Source organism: Saimiri boliviensis, chromosome 15 (genome assembly GCF_048565385.1).
Source record: "Saimiri boliviensis isolate mSaiBol1 chromosome 15, mSaiBol1.pri, whole genome shotgun sequence".
NCBI classification, from domain to species: Eukaryota; Metazoa; Chordata; class Mammalia; order Primates; family Cebidae; genus Saimiri; species Saimiri boliviensis.
Genome location: NC_133463.1, coordinates 1,407,337 through 1,424,348, shown reverse-complemented (window position 1 = coordinate 1,424,348; position 17,012 = coordinate 1,407,337).

The window sequence follows — 17,012 nt, the reverse complement described above, 5'->3', positions numbered from 1 at the left end:
GAATGCGTTTAAAACACAGAAGACCCGCTTCTTACGAACTCATCTGCTGTGTGTTGGTTCCTTTTAGGAAGTTGCATCTATGTTTTGATTCAGCGAGGTAGAAACACGTTTCTTCTAAAAGCTGCGTTTGGACATTCCAGAGTGGATGGGAAAACAGTCTGTAAAGAGAAATACCTTGCTCTAAAACCAAAACGGAGCTATCTAGCAGAATGGTTGTCAATGTGTGTATTCAACTTCCAGAGTTAAACTGATGTGTGTTTGCAGCAGTTCAGAAACCCTTTCTTTGGAGAATGCAGAAACAGTCTTTTCCCGCCCTAGAGACGCTTATAAGTGTTAGCAGTAAGAATGCGTTTAAAACACAGAAGACCCGCTTCTTACGAACTCATCTGTTGTGTGTTGGTTCCTTTTAGGAAGTTTCATCTATGTTTAGATTCAGCGAGGTAGAAACACGTTTCTTCTAAAAGCTGCGTTTGGACATTCCAGAGTGGATGGGAGAACAGGCTGTAAAGAGAAATACCTTGCTCTAAAACCAAAACGGAGCTATCTAGCAGAATGGTTGTCAGTGTGTGTATTCAACTTCCAGAGTTAAACTGATGTGTGTTTGCAACAGTTCAGAAACCCTTTCTTTGGAGAATGCAGAAACAGTTTTTTCCCGCCCTAGAGAGGCTTATAAAAGTTAGCACTCAGAATGCGTTTAAAACACAGAAGACCCGCTTCTTACGAACTCATCTGCTGTGTGCTGGATCCTTTTAGGAAGTTGCATCTATGTTTAGATTCAGCGAGGTGGAAACACGTTTCTTCTAAAAGCTGCGTTTGGACATTCCAGAGTGGATGGGAGAACAGGCTGTAAAGAGAAATACCTTGCTCTAAAACCAAAACGGAGCTATCTAGCAGAATGGTTGTCAGTGTGTGTATTCAACATCCAGAGTTAAACTGATGTGTGTTTGCAGCAGTTCAGAAACCCTTTCTTTGGAGAATGCAGAAACAGTCTTTTCCCGCCCTAGAGACGCTTATAAGAGTTAGCAGTAAGAATGCGTTTAAAACACAGAAGACCCGCTTCTTAGAACTCATCTGTTGTGTGTTGGTTCCTTTTAGGAAGTTGCATCTATGTTTAGATTCAGCGACGTAGAAACACGTTTCTTCTAAAAGCTGCGTTTGGACATTCCAGAGTGGATGGGAGAACAGGCTGTAAAGAGAAATAACTTGCTCTAAAACCAAAACGGAGCTATATAGCAGAATGGTTGTCAGTGTGTGTATTCAACTTCCAGAGTTAAACTGATGTGTGTTTGCAGCAGTTCAGAAACCCTTTCTTTGGAGAATGCAGAAACAGTCATTTCCAGCCCAAGAGACGCATATAAGAGTTAGCAGTAAGAATGCGTTTAAAACACAGAAGACCCGCTTCTTACGAACTCATCTGCTGTGTGTTGGTTCCTTTTAGGAAGTTGCATCTATGTTTTGATTCAGCGAGGTAGAAACACGTTTCTTCTAAAAGCTGCGTTTGGACATTCCAGAGTGGATGGGAAAACAGTCTGTAAAGAGAAATACCTTGCTCTAAAACCAAAACGGAGCTATCTAGCAGAATGGTTGTCAATGTGTGTATTCAACTTCCAGAGTTAAACTGATGTGTGTTTGCAGCAGTTCAGAAACCCTTTCTTTGGAGAATGCAGAAACAGTCTTTTCCCGCCCTAGAGACGCTTATAAGTGTTAGCAGTAAGAATGCGTTTAAAACACAGAAGACCCGCTTCTTACGAACTCATCTGTTGTGTGTTGGTTCCTTTTAGGAAGTTTCATCTATGTTTAGATTCAGCGAGGTAGAAACACGTTTCTTCTAAAAGCTGCGTTTGGACATTCCAGAGTGGATGGGAGAACAGGCTGTAAAGAGAAATACCTTGCTCTAAAACCAAAACAAAGCTATCTAGCAGAGTGGTTGTCAATGTGTGTATTCAACTTCCAGAGTTAAACTGATGTGTGTTTGCAGCAGTTCGGAAACCCTTTCTTTGGAGAATGCAGAAACAGTCTTTTCCCGCCCTAGAGACGCTTATAAGAGTTAGCAGTAAGAATGCGTTTAAAACACAGAAGACCCGCTTCTTACGAACTCATCTGCTGTGTGTTTGTTCCTTCTAGGAAGTTGCATCTATGTTTAGATTCAGCGAGGAAGAAACACGTTTCTTCTAAAAGCTGCATTTGGACATTCCAGAGTGGATGGGAGAACTGGCTGTAAAGAGAAATACCTTGCTCTAAAACCAAAACGGAGCTATCTAACAGAATGGTTGTCAATGTGTGTATTCAACTTCCAGAGTTAAACTGATGGTTGTTTGCTGCAGTTCAGAAACCCTTTCTTTGGAGAATGCAGACACAGTCTTTTCGCGCCCTAGAGACGCTTATAACAGTTAGCGGTAAGAATGCGTTTAAAACACAGAAGACACGCTTCTTACGAACTCATCTGTTGTGTGTTGGTTCCTTTTAGGAAGTTGCATCTATGCTTAGATTCAGCGAGGTAGAAACACGTTTCTTCTAAAATCTGCTTTTGGACATTACAGAATGGATGGGAAAACAGGCTGTAAAGAGAAATACCGTGCTCTAAAACCAAAACGGAGCTATCTAGCAGAATGGTTGTCAATGTGTGTATTCAACTTCCAGAGTTAAACTGATGTGTGTTTGCAGCAGTTCTGAAACCCTTTCTTTGGAGAATGCATAAACTGTCATTTCCAGCCCTAGAGACGCATATAAGAGTTAGCAATAAGAATGCGTTTAAAACACAGAAGACCCGTTTCTTACGAACTCATCTGCTGTGTGTTGGTTCCTTTTAGGAAGTTGCATCTATGTTTAGATTCAGCGACGTAGAAACACGTTTCTTCTAAAAGCTGCGTTTGGACATTCCAGAGTGGATGGGAGAACAGGCTGTAAAGAGAAATACCTTGCTCTAAAACCAAAACGGAGCTATCTAGCAGAATGGTTGTCAATGTGTGTATTCAACTTCCAGAGTTAAACTGATGTGTGTTTGCAGCAGTTCAGAAACCCTTTCTTTGGAGAATGCAGAAACAGTCTTTTCCCGCCCTAGAGAGGCTTATAAGAGTTAGCAGTAAGAATGCGTTTAAAACACAGAAGACCCCCTTCTTACGAACTCATCTGCTGTGTGTTTGTTCCTTTTAGGAAGTTGCATCTATGTTTAGATTCAGCGAGGAAGAAACACGTTTCTTCTAAAAGCTGCGTTTGGACATTCCAGAGTGGATGGGATAACAGGCTGTAAAGAGAAATACCTTGCTCTAAAACCAAAACGGAGCTATCTAGCAGAATGGTTGTCAATGTGTGTATTCAACTTCCAGAGTTAAGCTGATGGTCGTTTGCAGCAGTTCAGAAACCCTTTCTTTGGAGAATGCAGACACAGTCTTTTCGCGCCCTAGAGACGCTTATAACAGTTAGCGGTAAGAATGCGTTTAAAACACAGAAGACCCGCTTCTTACGAACTCATCTGCTGTGTGTTGGTTCCTTTTAGGAAGTTGCATCTATGTTTAGATTCAGCGAGGTAGAAACACGTTTCTTCTAAAAGCTGCGTTTGGACATTCCAGAGTGGATGGGAGAACAGGCTGTAAAGAGAAATACCTTGCTCTAAAACCAAAACGGAGCTATATAGCAGAATGGTTGTCAATGTGTGTATTCAACTTCCAGAGTTAAACTGATGTGTGTTTGCAGCAGTTCAGAAACCCTTTCTTTGGAGAATGCAGGAACAGTCTTTTCCCGCCCTAGAGAGGCTTATAAAAGTTAGCAGTAAGAATGCGTTTAAAACACAGAAGACCCGCTTCTTACGAGCTCATCTGCTGTGTGTTGGTTTCTTTTAGGAAGTTGCATCTATGTTTAGATTCAGGGAGGTAGAAACACGTTTCTTCTAAAATCTGCGTTTGGACATTCCAGAGTGGATGGGAGAACAGGCTGTAAAGAGAAATACCTTGCTCTAAAACCAAAACGGAGCTATCTAGCAGAATGGTTGTCAATGTGTGTATTCAACTTCCAGAGTTAAACTGATGTGTGTTTACAGCAGTTCAGAAACCCTTTCTTTGGAGAATGCAGAAACAGTCATTTCCAGCCCAAGAGACGCATATAAGAGTTAGCAGTAAGAATGCGTTTAAAACACAGAAGACCCGCTTCTTACGAACTCATCTGCTGTGTGTTGGTTCCTTTTAGGAAGTTGCATCTATGTTTAGATTCAGCGAGGTAGAAACACGTTTCTTCTAAAAGCTGCGTTTGGACATTCCAGAGTGGATGGGATAACAGGCTGTAAAGAGAAATACCTTGCTCTAAAACCAAAACGGAGCTATCTAGCAGAATGGTTGTCAATGTGTGTATTCAACTTCCAGAGTTAAACTGATGTGTGTTTGCAGCAGTTCAGAAACCCTTTCTTTGGAGAATGCAGAAACAGTCTTTTCCCGCCCTAGAGAGGCTTATAAGAGTTAGCAGTAAGAATGCGTTTAAAACACAGAAGACCCGCTTCTTACGAACTCATCTGCTGTGTGTTTGTTCCTTTTAGGAAGTTGCATCTATGTTTAGATTCAGCGAGGAAGAAACACGTTTCTTCTAAAAGCTGCGTTTGGACATTCCAGAGTGGATGGGAGAACAGGCTGTAAAGAGAAATACCTTGCTCTAAAACCAAAACGGAGCTATCTAGCAGAATGGTTGTCAGTGTGTGTATTCAACTTCCAGAGTTAAACTGATGTGTGTTTGCAGCAGTTCAGAAACCCTTTCTTTGGAGAATGCAGAAACAGTCTTTTCCCGCCCTAGAGAGGCTTATAAAAGTTAGCACTCAGAATGCGTTTAAAACATAGAAGACCCGCTTCTTACGAACTCATCTGCTGTGTGTTGGTTCCTTCTAGGAAGTTGCATCTATGTTTAGATTCAGCGAGGTAGAAGCACGTTTCTTCTAAAAGCTGCGTTTGGACATTCCAGAGTGGATGGGAGAACAGGCTGTAAAGAGAAATACCTTGCTCTAAAACCAAAACGGAGCTATCTAGCAGAATGGTTGTCAGGGTGTGTATTCAACATACAGAGTTAAACTGATGTGTGTTTGCAGCAGTTCAGAAACCCTTTCTTTGGAGAATGCAGAAACAGTCTTTTCCCGCCCTAAGGACGCTTATAAGAGTTAGCAGTAAGAATGCGTTTAAAACACAGAAGACCCGCTTCTTAGAACTCATCTGTTGTGTGTTGGTTCCTTTTAGGAAGTTGCATCTATGTTTAGATTCAGCGACGTAGAAACACGTTTCTTCTAAAAGCTGCGTTTGGACATTCCAGAGTGGATGGGAGAACAGGCTGTAAAGAGAAATAACTTTCTCTAAAACCAAAACGGAGCTATATAGCAGAATGGTTGTCAGTGTGTGTATTCAACTTCCAGAGTTAAACTGATGTGTGTTTGCAGCAGTTCAGAAACCCTTTCTTTGGAGAATGCAGAAATAGTCATTTCCAGCCCAAGAGACGCATATAAGAGTTAGCAGTAAGAATGCGTTTAAAACACAGAAGACCCGCTTCTTACGAACTCATCTGCTGTGTGTTGGTTCCTTTTAGGAAGTTGCATCTATGTTTACATTCAGCGAGGTAGAAACACGTTTCTTCTAAAAGCTGCGTTTGGACATTCCAGAGTGGATGGGATAACAGGCTGTAAAGAGAAATACCTTGCTCTAAAACCAAAACGGAGCTATCTAGCAGAATGGTTGTCAATGTGTGTATTCAACTTCCAGAGATAAACTGATGGTTGTTTGCAGCAGTTCAGAAACCCTTTCTTTGGAGAATGCAGACACAGTCTTTTCGCGCCCTAGAGACGCTTATAACAGTTAGCGGTAAGAATGCGTTTAAAACACAGAAGACCCGCTTCTTACGAACTCATCTGCTGTGTGTTGGTTCCTTTTAGGAAGTTGCATCTATGTTTAGATTCAGCGAGGTAGAAACACGTTTCTTCTAAAAGCTGCGTTTGGACATTCCAGAGTGGATGGGAGAACAGGCTGTAAAGAGAAATACCTTGCTCTAAAACCAAAACGGAGCTATCTAGCAGAATGGTTGTCAATGTGTGTATTCAACTTCCAGAGTTAAACTGATGTGTGTTTGCAGCAGTTCAGAAACCCTTTCTTTGGAGAATGCAGGAACAGTCTTTTCCCGCCCTAGAGAGGCTCATAAAAGTTAGCAGTAAGAATGCGTTTAAAACACAGAAGACCCGCTTCTTACGAGCTCATCTGCTGTGTGTTGGTTCCTTTTAGGAAGTTGCATCTATGTTTAGATTCAGGGAGGTAGAAACACGTTTCTTCTAAAATCTGCGTTTGGACATTCCAGAGTGGATGGGCGAAGAGGCTGTAAAGAGAAATACCTTGCTCTAAAACCAAAACGGAGCTATCTAGCAGAATGGTTGTCAATGTGTGTATTCAACTTCCAGAGTTAAACTGATGTGTGTTTACAGCAGTTCAGAAACCCTTTCTTTGGAGAATGCAGAAACAGTCATTTCCAGCCCAAGAGACGCATATAAGAGTTAGCAGTAAGAATGCGTTTAAAACACAGAAGACCCGCTTCTTACGAGCTCATCTGCTGTGTGTTGGTTCCTTTTAGGAAGTTGCATCTATGTTTTGATTCAGCGAGGTAGAAACACGTTTCTTCTAAAAGCTGCGTTTGGACATTCCAGAGTGGATGGGAGAACAGGCTGTAAAGAGAAATACCTTGCTCTAAAACCAAAACGGAGCTATCTAGCAGAATGGTTGTCAATGTGTGTATTCAACTTCCAGAGTTAAACTGATGTGTGTTTGCAGCAGTTCAGAAACCCTTTCTTTGGAGAATGCAGAAACAGTCTTTTCCCGCCCTAGAGACGCTTATAAGAGTTAGCAGTAAGAATGTGTTTAAAACACAGAAGACCCGCTTCTTACGAACTCATCTGTTGTGTGTTGGTTCCTTTTAGGAAGTTGCATCTATGCTTAGATTCAGCGAGGTAGAAACACGTTTCTTCTAAAATCTGCTTTTGGACATTACAGAGTGGATCTGAGAACAGGCTGTAAAGAGAAATACCTTGCTCTAAAACCAAAACGGAGCTATCTAGCAGAATGGTTGTCAATGTGTGTATTCAACTTCCAGAGTTAAACTGATGTGTGTTTGCAGCAGTTCAGAAACCCTTTCTTTGGAGAATGCAGAAACAGTCTTTTCCCGCCCTAGAGACGCTTATAAGAGTTAGCAGTAAGAATGCGTTTAAAACACAGAAGACCCGCTTCTTACGAACTCATCTGTTGTGTGTTGGTTCCTTTTAGGAAGTTTCATCAATGTTTAGATTCAGCGAGGTAGAAACACGTTTCTTCTAAAAGCTGTGTTTGGACATTCCAGAGTGGATGGGAGAACAGGCTGTAAAGAGAAATACCTTGCTCTAAAACCAAAACGGAGCTATCTGGCAGAATGGTTGTCAATGTGTGTATTCAACTTCCAGAGTTAAACTGATGTGTGTTTGCAGCAGTTCAGAAACCCTTTCTTTGGAGAATGCAGAAACAGTCATTTCCAGCCCAAGAGAGGCTTATAAAAGTTAGCACTCAGAATGCGTTTAAAACACAGAAGAACCGCTTCTTACGAACTCATCTGCTGTGTGTTGGTTCCTTTTAGGAAGTTGCATCTATGTTTAGATTCAGCGAGGTAGAAACACTTTTCTTCTAAAAGCTGCGTTTGGACATTCCAGAGTGGATGGGAGAATAGGCTGTAAAGAGAAATACCTTGCTCTAAAACCAAAACGGAGCTATCTAGCAGAATGGTTTTCAGTGTGTGTATTCAACTTCCAGAGCTAAACTGATGTGTGTTTGCAGCAGTTCAGAAACCCTTTCTTTGGAGAATGCAGAAACAGTCATTTCCAGCCCAAGAGAGGCTTATAAAAGTTAGCACTCAGAATGCGTTTAAAACACAGAAGACCCGCTTGTTTCGAACTCATCTGCTGTGTGTTGGTTCCTTTTAGGATGTTGCATCTATGTTTAGATTCAGCGAGGTAGAAACACGTTTCTTCTAAAAGCTGCGTTTCGACATTCCAGAGTGGATGGGAGAACAGGTTGTAAAGAGAAATACCTTGCTCTAAAACCAAAACGGAGCTATCTGGCAGAATGGTTGTCAATGTGTATTCAACTTTCAGAGTTAAACTGATGTGTGTTTGCAGCAGTTCAGAAACCCTTTCTTTGGAGAATGCAGAAACAGTCTTTTCCCGCCCTAGAGACGCTTATAAGAGTTAGCAGTAAGAATGCGTTTAAAACACAGAAGACCCGCTTCTTAGAACTCATCTGTTGTGTGTTGGTTCCTTTTAGGAAGTTGCATCTATGTTTAGATTCAGCGAGGTAGAAACACGTTTCTTCTAAAAGCTGCGTTTGGACATTCCAGAGTGGATGGGAGAACAGGCTGTAAAGAGAAATACCTTGCTCTAAAAACAAAACGGAGCTATCTAGCAGAATGGTTGTCAGTGTGTGTATTCAACTTCCAGAGTTAAACTGATGTGTGTTTGCAGCAGTTCAGAAACCCTTTCTTTGGAGAATGCAGAGACAGTCATTTCCAGCCCAAGAGACGCATATAAGAGTTAGCAGTAAGAATGCGTTTAAAACACAGAAGACCCGCTTCTTACGAACTCATCTGCTGTGTGTTTGTTCCTTTTAGGAAGTTGCATCTATGTTTAGATTCAGCGAGGAAGAAACACGTTTCTTCTAAAAGCTGCGTTTGGACATTCCAGAGTGGATGGGAGAACAGGCTGTAAAGAGAAATACCTTGCTCTAAAACCAAAACGGAGCTATCTAGCAGAATGGTTGTCAGTGTGTGTATTCAACTTCCAGAGTTAAACTGATGTGTGTTTGCAGCAGTTCAGAAACCCTTTCTTTGGAGAATGCAGAAACAGTCTTTTCCCGCCCTAGAGAGGCTTATAAAAGTTAGCACTCAGAATGCGTTTAAATCATAGAAGACCCGCTTCTTACGAACTCATCTGCTGTGTGTTGGTTCCTTTTAGGAAGTTGCATCTATGTTTAGATTCAGCGAGGTAGAAGCACGTTTCTTCTAAAAGCTGCGTTTGGACATTCCAGAGTGGATGTTAGAACAGGCTGTAAAGAGAAATACCTTGCTCTAAAACCAAAACGGAGCTATCTAGCAGAATGGTTGTCAGGGTGTGTATTCAACATACAGAGTTAAACTGATGTGTGTTTGCAGCAGTTCAGAAACCCTTTCTTTGGAGAATGCAGAAACAGTCTTTTCCCGCCCTAAGGACGCTTATAAGAGTTAGCAATAAGAATGCGTTTAAAACACAGAAGACCCGCTTCTTAGAACTCATCTGTTGTGTGTTGGTTCCTTTTAGGAAGTTGCATCTATGTTTAGATTCAGCGATGTAGAAACACGTTTCTTCTAAAAGCTGCGTTTGGACATTCCAGAGTGGATGGGAGAACAGGCTGTAAAGAGAAATAACTTTCTCTAAAACCAAAACGGAGCTATATAGCAGAATGGTTGTCAGTGTGTGTATTCAACTTCCAGAGTTAAACTGATGTGTGTTTGCAGCAGTTCAGAAACCCTTTCTTTGGAGAATGCAGAAACAGTCATTTCCAGCCCAAGAGACGCATATAAGAGTTAGCAGTAAGAATGCGTTTAAAACACAGAAGACCCGCTTCTTACGAACTCATCTGCTGTGTGTTGGTTCCTTTTAGGAAGTTGCATCTATGTTTACATTCAGCGAGGTAGAAACACGTTTCTTCTAAAAGCTGCGTTTGGACATTCCAGAGTGGATGGGAAAACAGTCTGTAAAGAGAAATACCTTGCTCTAAAACCAAAACGGAGCTATCTAGCAGAATGGTTGTCAATGTGTGTATTCAACTTCCAGAGTTAAACTGATGTGTGTTTGCAGCAGTTCAGAAACCCTTTCTTTGGAGAATGCAGAAACAGTCTTTTCCCGCCCTAGAGACGCTTATAAGAGTTAGCAGTAAGAATGCGTTTAAAACACAGAAGACCCGCTTCTTACGAACTCATCTGTTGTGTGTTGGTTCCTTTTAGGAAGTTTCATCTATGTTTAGATTCAGCGAGGTAGAAACACGTTTCTTCTAAAAGCTGCGTTTGGACATTCCAGAGTGGATGGGAGAACAGGCTGTAAAGAGAAATACCTTGCTCTAAAACCAAAACGGAGCTATCTGGCAGAATGGTTGTCAATGTGTGTATTCAACTTCCAGAGTTAAACTGATGTGTGTTTGCAGCAGTTCAGAAACCCTTTCTTTGGAGAATGCAGAAACAGTCATTTCCAGCCCAAGAGAGGCTTATAAAAGTTAGCACTCAGAATGCGTTTAAAACACAGAAGAACCGCTTCTTACGAACTCATCTGCTGTGTGTTGGTTCCTTTTAAGAAGTTGCATCTATGTTTAGATTCAGCGAGGTAGAAACACGTTTCTTCTAAAAGCTGCGTTTGGACATTCCAGAGTGGATGGGAGAACAGGCTGTAAAGAGAAATACCTTGCTCTAAAACCAAAACGGAGCTATCTAGCAGAATGGTTGTCAGTGTGTGTATTCAACTTCTAGAGTTAAACTGATGTGTGTTTGCAGCAGTTCAGAAACCCTTCCTTTGGAGAATGCAGAAACCCTCATTTCTAGCCCTAGAGACACATATAAGGGTTAGCAGTAAGAATGCGTTTAAAACACAGAAGACCCGCTTCTTACGAACTCATCTGCTGTGTGTTGGTTCCTTTTAGGAAGTTGCATCTATGTTTAGATTAAGCGAGGTAGAAACACGTTTCTTCTAAAAGCTGCGTTTGGACATTCCAGAGTGGATGGGAGAACAGGCTGTAAAGAGAAATACCTTGCTCTAAAACCAAAACGGAGCTATCTGGCAGAATGGTTGTCAATGTGTGTATTCAACTTCCAGAGTTAAACTGATGTGTGTTTGCAGCAGTTCAGAAACCCTTCCTTTGGAGAATGCAGAAACCCTCATTTCAAGGCCTAGAGACGCATATAAGGGTTAGCAGTAAGAATGCGTTTAAAACACAGAAGACCCGCTTCTTACGAACTCATCTGCTGTGTGTTGGTTCTTTTTAGGAAGTTGCATCTATGTTTAGATTCAGCGAGGTAGAAACACGTTTCTTCTAGAAGCTGCGTTTGGACATTCCAGAGTGGATGGGAGAACAGGCTGTAAAGAAAAATACCTTGCTCTAAAATCAAAACGGAGCTATCTAGCAGAATAGTTTTCAGTGTGTGTATTCAACTTGCAGAGTTAAACTGATGTGTGTTTGCAGCAGTTCAGAAACCCTTTCTTTGGAGAATGCAGAAACAGTCATTTCCAGCCCAAGAGAGGCTTATAAAAGTTAGCACTCAGAATGCGTTTAAAACACAGAAGACCCGCTTCTTACGAACTCATCTGCTGTGTGTTGGTTCCTTTTAGGAAGTTGCATCTATGTTTAGATTCAGCGAGGTAGAAACACTTTTCTTCTAAAAGCTGCGTTTGGACATTCCAGAGTGGATGGGAGAATAGGCTGTAAAGAGAAATACCTTGCTCTAAAACCAAAACGGAGCTATCTAGCAGAATGGTTTTCAGTGTGTGTATTCAACTTCCAGAGTTAAACTGATGTGTGTTTGCAGCAGTTCAGAAACCCTTTCTTTGGAGAATGCAGAAACAGTCATTTCCAGCCCAAGAGAGGCTTATAAAAGTTAGCACTCAGAATGCGTTTAAAACACAGAAGACCCGCTTGTTTCGAACTCATCTGCTGTGTGTTGGTTCCTTTTAGGAAGTTGCATCTATGTTTAGATTCAGCGAGGTAGAAACACGTTTCTTCTAAAAGCTGCGTTTCGACATTCCAGAGTGGATGGGAGAACAGGTTGTAAAGAGAAATACCTTGCTCTAAAACCAAAACGGAGCTATCTGGCAGAATGGTTGTCAATGTGTATTCAACTTTCATAGTTAAACTGATGTGTGTTTGCAGCAGTTCAGAAACCCTTTCTTTGGAGAATGCAGAAACAGTCTTTTCCCGCCCTAGAGACGCTTATAAGAGTTAGCAGTAAGAATGCGTTTAAAACACAGAAGACCCGCTTCTTACGAACTCATCTGCTGTGTGTTGGTTCCTTTTAGGAAGTTGCATCTATGTTTAGATTCAGCGAGGTAGAAACACGTTTCTTCTAAAAGCTGTGTTTGTACATTCCAGAGTGGATGGGAGAACAGGCTGTAAAGAGAAATACCTTGCTCTAAAACCAAAACGGAGTTATCTAGCAGAATGGTTGTCAGTGTATGTATTCAACTTCCAGAGTTAAACTGATATGTGTTTACAGCAGTTCAGAAACCCTTTCTTTGGAGAATGCAGAAACAGTCTTTTCCCGCCCTAGAGACGCTTTTAAGAGTTAGCAGTCGGAATGCGTTTAAAACACAGAAGACCTGCTTCATACGAACTCATCGGTTGTGTGTTGGTTCCTTTTAGGAAGCTGCATCTATGTTTAGATTCAGCGAGGTAGAAACACGTTTCTTCTAAAAGCTGCGTTTGGACATTCCAGAGTGGATTGGAGAACAGGCTGTAAAGAGAAATACCTTGCTCTAAAACCAAAACGGAGCTATCTAGCAGAATGGTTGTCAGTGTGTGTATTCAACTTCCAAAGTTAAACTGATGTGTGTTTACAGCAGTTCAGAAACCCTTTCTTTGGAGAATGCAGAAACCCTCATTTCAAGCCCTAGAGACGAATATAAGGGTTAGCAGTAAGAATGCGTTTAAAACACAGAAGACCCGCTTCTTACGAACTCATCTGCTGTGTGTTGGTTCCTTTTAGGAAGTTTCATCTATGTTTAGATTCAGCGAGGTAGAAACATGTTTCTTCTGAAAGCTGCGTTTGGACATTCCAGAGTGGATGGGAGAACAGGCTGTAAAGAGAAATACCTTGCTCTAAAACCAAAACGGAGCTATCTAGCAGAATGGTTGTCAGTGTGTGTATTCAACTTCCAGAGTTAAACTGATGTGTGTTTGCAGCAGTTCAGAAACCCTTCCTTTGGAGAATGCAGAAACCCTCATTTCAAGCCCTAGAGACGCATATAAGGGTTAGCAGTAAGAATGCGTTTAAAACACAGAAGACCCGCTTCTTACGAACTCATCTGCTGTGTGTTGGTTCCTTTTAGGAAGTTGCATCTATGTTTAGATTCAGCGAGGTAGAAACACGTTTCTTCTAAAAGCTGCGTTTGGACATTCCAGAGTGGATGGGAGAACAGGCTGTAAAGAGAAATACCTTGCTCTAAAACCAAAACGGAGCTATCTGGCAGAATGGTTGTCAATGTGTGTATTCAACTTCCAGAGTTAAACTGATGTGTGTTTGCAGCAGTTCAGAAACCCTTCCTTTGGAGAATGCAGAAACCCTCATTTCAAGCCCTAGAGACGCATATAAGGGTTAGCAGTAAGAATGCGTTTAAAACACAGAAGACCCGCTTCTTACGAACTCATCTGCTGTGTGTTGGTTCCTTTTAGGAAGTTGCATCTATGTTTTGATTCAGCGAGGTAGAAACACGTTTCTTCTAAAAGCTGCGTTTGGACATTCCAGAGTGGATGGGAAAACAGTCTGTAAAGAGAAATACCTTGCTCTAAAACCAAAACGGAGCTATCTAGCAGAATGGTTGTCAATGTGTGTATTCAACTTCCAGAGTTAAACTGATGTGTGTTTGCAGCAGTTCAGAAACCCTTTCTTTGGAGAATGCAGAAACAGTCTTTTCCCGCCAAGAGACGCTTATAAGTTTTAGCAGTAAGAATGCGTTTAAAACACAGAAGACCCGCTTCTTACGAACTCATCTGTTGTGTGTTGGTTCCTTTTAGGAAGTTTCATCTATGTTTAGATTCAGCGAGGTAGAAACACGTTTCTTCTAGAAGCTGCGTTTGGACATTCCAGAGTGGATGGGAGAACAGGCTGTAAAGAGAAATACCTTGCTCTAAAAGCAAAACGGAGCTATCTAGCAGAATAGTTTTCAGTGTGTGTATTCAACTTCCAGAGTTAAACTGATGTGTGTTTGCAGCAGTTCAGAAACCCTTTCTTTGGAGAATGCAGAAACAGTCATTTCCAGCCCAAGAGAGGCTTATAAAAGTTAGCACACAGAATGCGTTTAAAACACAGAAGACCCGCTTCTTACGAACTCATCTGCTGTGTGTTGGTTCCTTTTAGGAATTTGCATCTATGTTTAGATTCAGCGAGGTAGAAACACGTTTCTTCTAAAAGCTGCGTTTCGACATTCCAGAGTGGATGGGAGAACAGGTTGTTAATTGAAATACCTTGCTCTAAAACCAAAACGGAGCTATCTGGCAGAATGGTTGTCAATGTGTATTCAACTTTCAGAGTTAAACTGATGTGTGTTTGCAGCAGTTCAGAAACCCTTTCTTTGGAGAATGCAGAAACAGTCTTTTCCCGCCCTAGAGACGCTTATAAGAGTTAGCAGTAAGAATGCGTTTAAAACACAGAAGACCCGCTTCTTAGAACTCATCTGTTGTGTGTTGGTTCCTTTTAGGAAGTTGCATCTATGTTTAGATTCAGCGAGGTAGAAACACGTTTCTTCTAAAAGCTGCGTTTGGACATTCCAGAGTGGATGGGAGAACAGGCTGTAAAGAGAAATACCTTGCTCTAAAAACAAAACGGAGCTATCTAGCAGAATGGTTGTCAGTGTGTGTATTCAACTTCCAGAGTTAAACTGATGTGTGTTTGCAGCAGTTCAGAAACCCTTTCTTTGGAGAATGCAGAAACAGTCATTTCCAGCCCAAGAGACGCATATAAGAGTTAGCAGTAAGAATGCGTTTAAAACACAGAAGACCCGCTTCTTACGAACTCATCTGCTGTGTGTTGGTTCCTTTTAGGAAGTTGCATCTATGTTTTGATTCAGCGAGGTAGAAACACGTTTCTTCTAAAAGCTGCGTTTGGACATTCCAGAGTGGATGGGAAAACAGGCTGTAAAGAGAAATACTTTGCTCTAAAACCAAAACGGAGCTATCTAGCAGAATGGTTGTCAATGTGTGTATTCAACTTCCAGAGTTAAACTGATGTGTGTTTGCAGCAGTTCAGAAACCCTTTCTTTGGAGAATGCAGAAACAGTCTTTTCCCGCCCTAGAGACGCTTATAAGTGTTAGCAGTAAGAATGCGTTTAAAACACAGAAGACCCGCTTCTTACGAACTCATCTGTTGTGTGTTGGTTCCTTTTAGGAAGTTTCATCTATGTTTAGATTCAGCGAGGTAGAAACACGTTTCTTCTAAAAGCTGCGTTTGGACATTCCAGAATGGATGGGAGAACAGGCTGTAAAGAGAAATACCTTGCTCTAAAACCAAAACAAAGCTATCTAGCAGAGTGATTGTCAATGTGTGTATTCAACTTCCAGAGTTAAACTGATGTGTGTTTGCAGCAGTTTAGAAACCCTTTCTTTGGAGAATGCAGAAACAGTCTTTTCCCGCCCTAGAGACGCTTATAAGAGTTAGCAGTAAGAATGCGTTTAAAACACAGAAGACCCACTTCTTACGAACTCATCTGCTGTGTGTTTGTTCCTTCTAGGAAGTTGCATCTATGTTTAGATTCAGCGAGGAAGAAACACGTTTCTTCTAAAAGCTGCATTTGGACATTCCAGAGTGGATGGGAGAACAGGCTGTAAAGAGAAATACCTTGCTCTAAAACCAAAACGGAGCTATCTAGCAGAATGGTTGTCAATGTGTGTATTCAACTTCCAGAGTTAAACTGATGTGTGTTTGCAGCAGTTCAGAAACCCTTTCTTTGGAGAATGCAGAAACAGTCTTTTCCCGCCCTAGAGACGCTTATAAGAGTTAGCAGTAAGAATGCGTTTAAAACACAGAAGACCCGCTTCTTACGAACTCATCTGCTGTGTGTTGGTTCCTTTTAGGAAGTTGCATCTATGTTTAGATTCAGCGAGGTAGAAACACGTTTCTTCTAAAAGCTGCGTTTGGACATTCCAGAGTGGATGGGAGAAAAGGCTGTAAAGAGAAATACCTTGCTCTAAAACCAAAACGGAGTCTATCTAGCAGAATGGTTGTCAGTGTGTGTATTCAACTTCCAGAGTTAAACTGATGTGTGTTTGCAGCAGTTCAGAAACCCTTCCTTTGGAGAATGCAGAAACCCTCATTTCAAGCCCTAGAGACGCATATAAGGGTTAGCAGTAAGAATGCGTTTAAAACACAGAAGACCCGCTTCTTACGAACTCATCTGCTGTGTGTTGGTTCCTTTTAGGAAGTTGCATCTATGTTTAGATTCAGCGAGGTAGAAACACGTTTCTTCTAAAAGCTGCGTTTGGACATTCCAGAGTGGATGGGAGAAAAGGCTGTAAAGAGAAATACCTTGCTCTAAAACCAAAACGGAGTCTATCTAGCAGAATGGTTGTCAGTGTGTGTATTCAACTTCCAGAGTTAAACTGATGTGTGTTTGCAGCAGTTCAGAAACCCTTCCTTTGGAGAATGCAGAAACCCTCATTTCAAGCCCTAGAGACGCATATAAGGGTTAGCAGTAAGAATGCGTTTAAAACACAGAAGACCCGCTTCTTACGAACTCATCTGCTGTGTGTTGGTTCCTTTTAGGAAGTTGCATCTATGTTTAGATTCAGCGAGGTAGAAACACGTTTCTTCTAAAAGCTGCGTTTGGACATTCCAGAGTGGATGGGAGAACAGGCTGTAAAGAGAAATACCTTGCTCTAAAACCAAAACGGAGCTATCTGTCAGAATGGTTGTCAATGTGTGTATTCAACTTCCAGAGTTAAACTGATGTGTGTTTGCAGCAGTTCAGAAACCCTTCCTTTGGAGAATGCAGAAACCCTCATTTCAAGCCCTAGAGACGCATATAAGGGTTAGCAGTAAGAATGCGTTTAAAACACAGAAGACCCGCTTCTTACGAACTCATCTGCTGTGTGTTGGTTCCTTTTAGGAAGTTGCATCTATGTTTAGATTCAGCGAGGTAGAAACACGTTTCTTCTAGAAGCTGCGTTTGGACATTCCAGAGTGGATGGGAGAACAGGCTGTAAAGAGAAATACCTTGCTCTAAAAACAAAACGGAGCTATCTAGCAGAATGGTT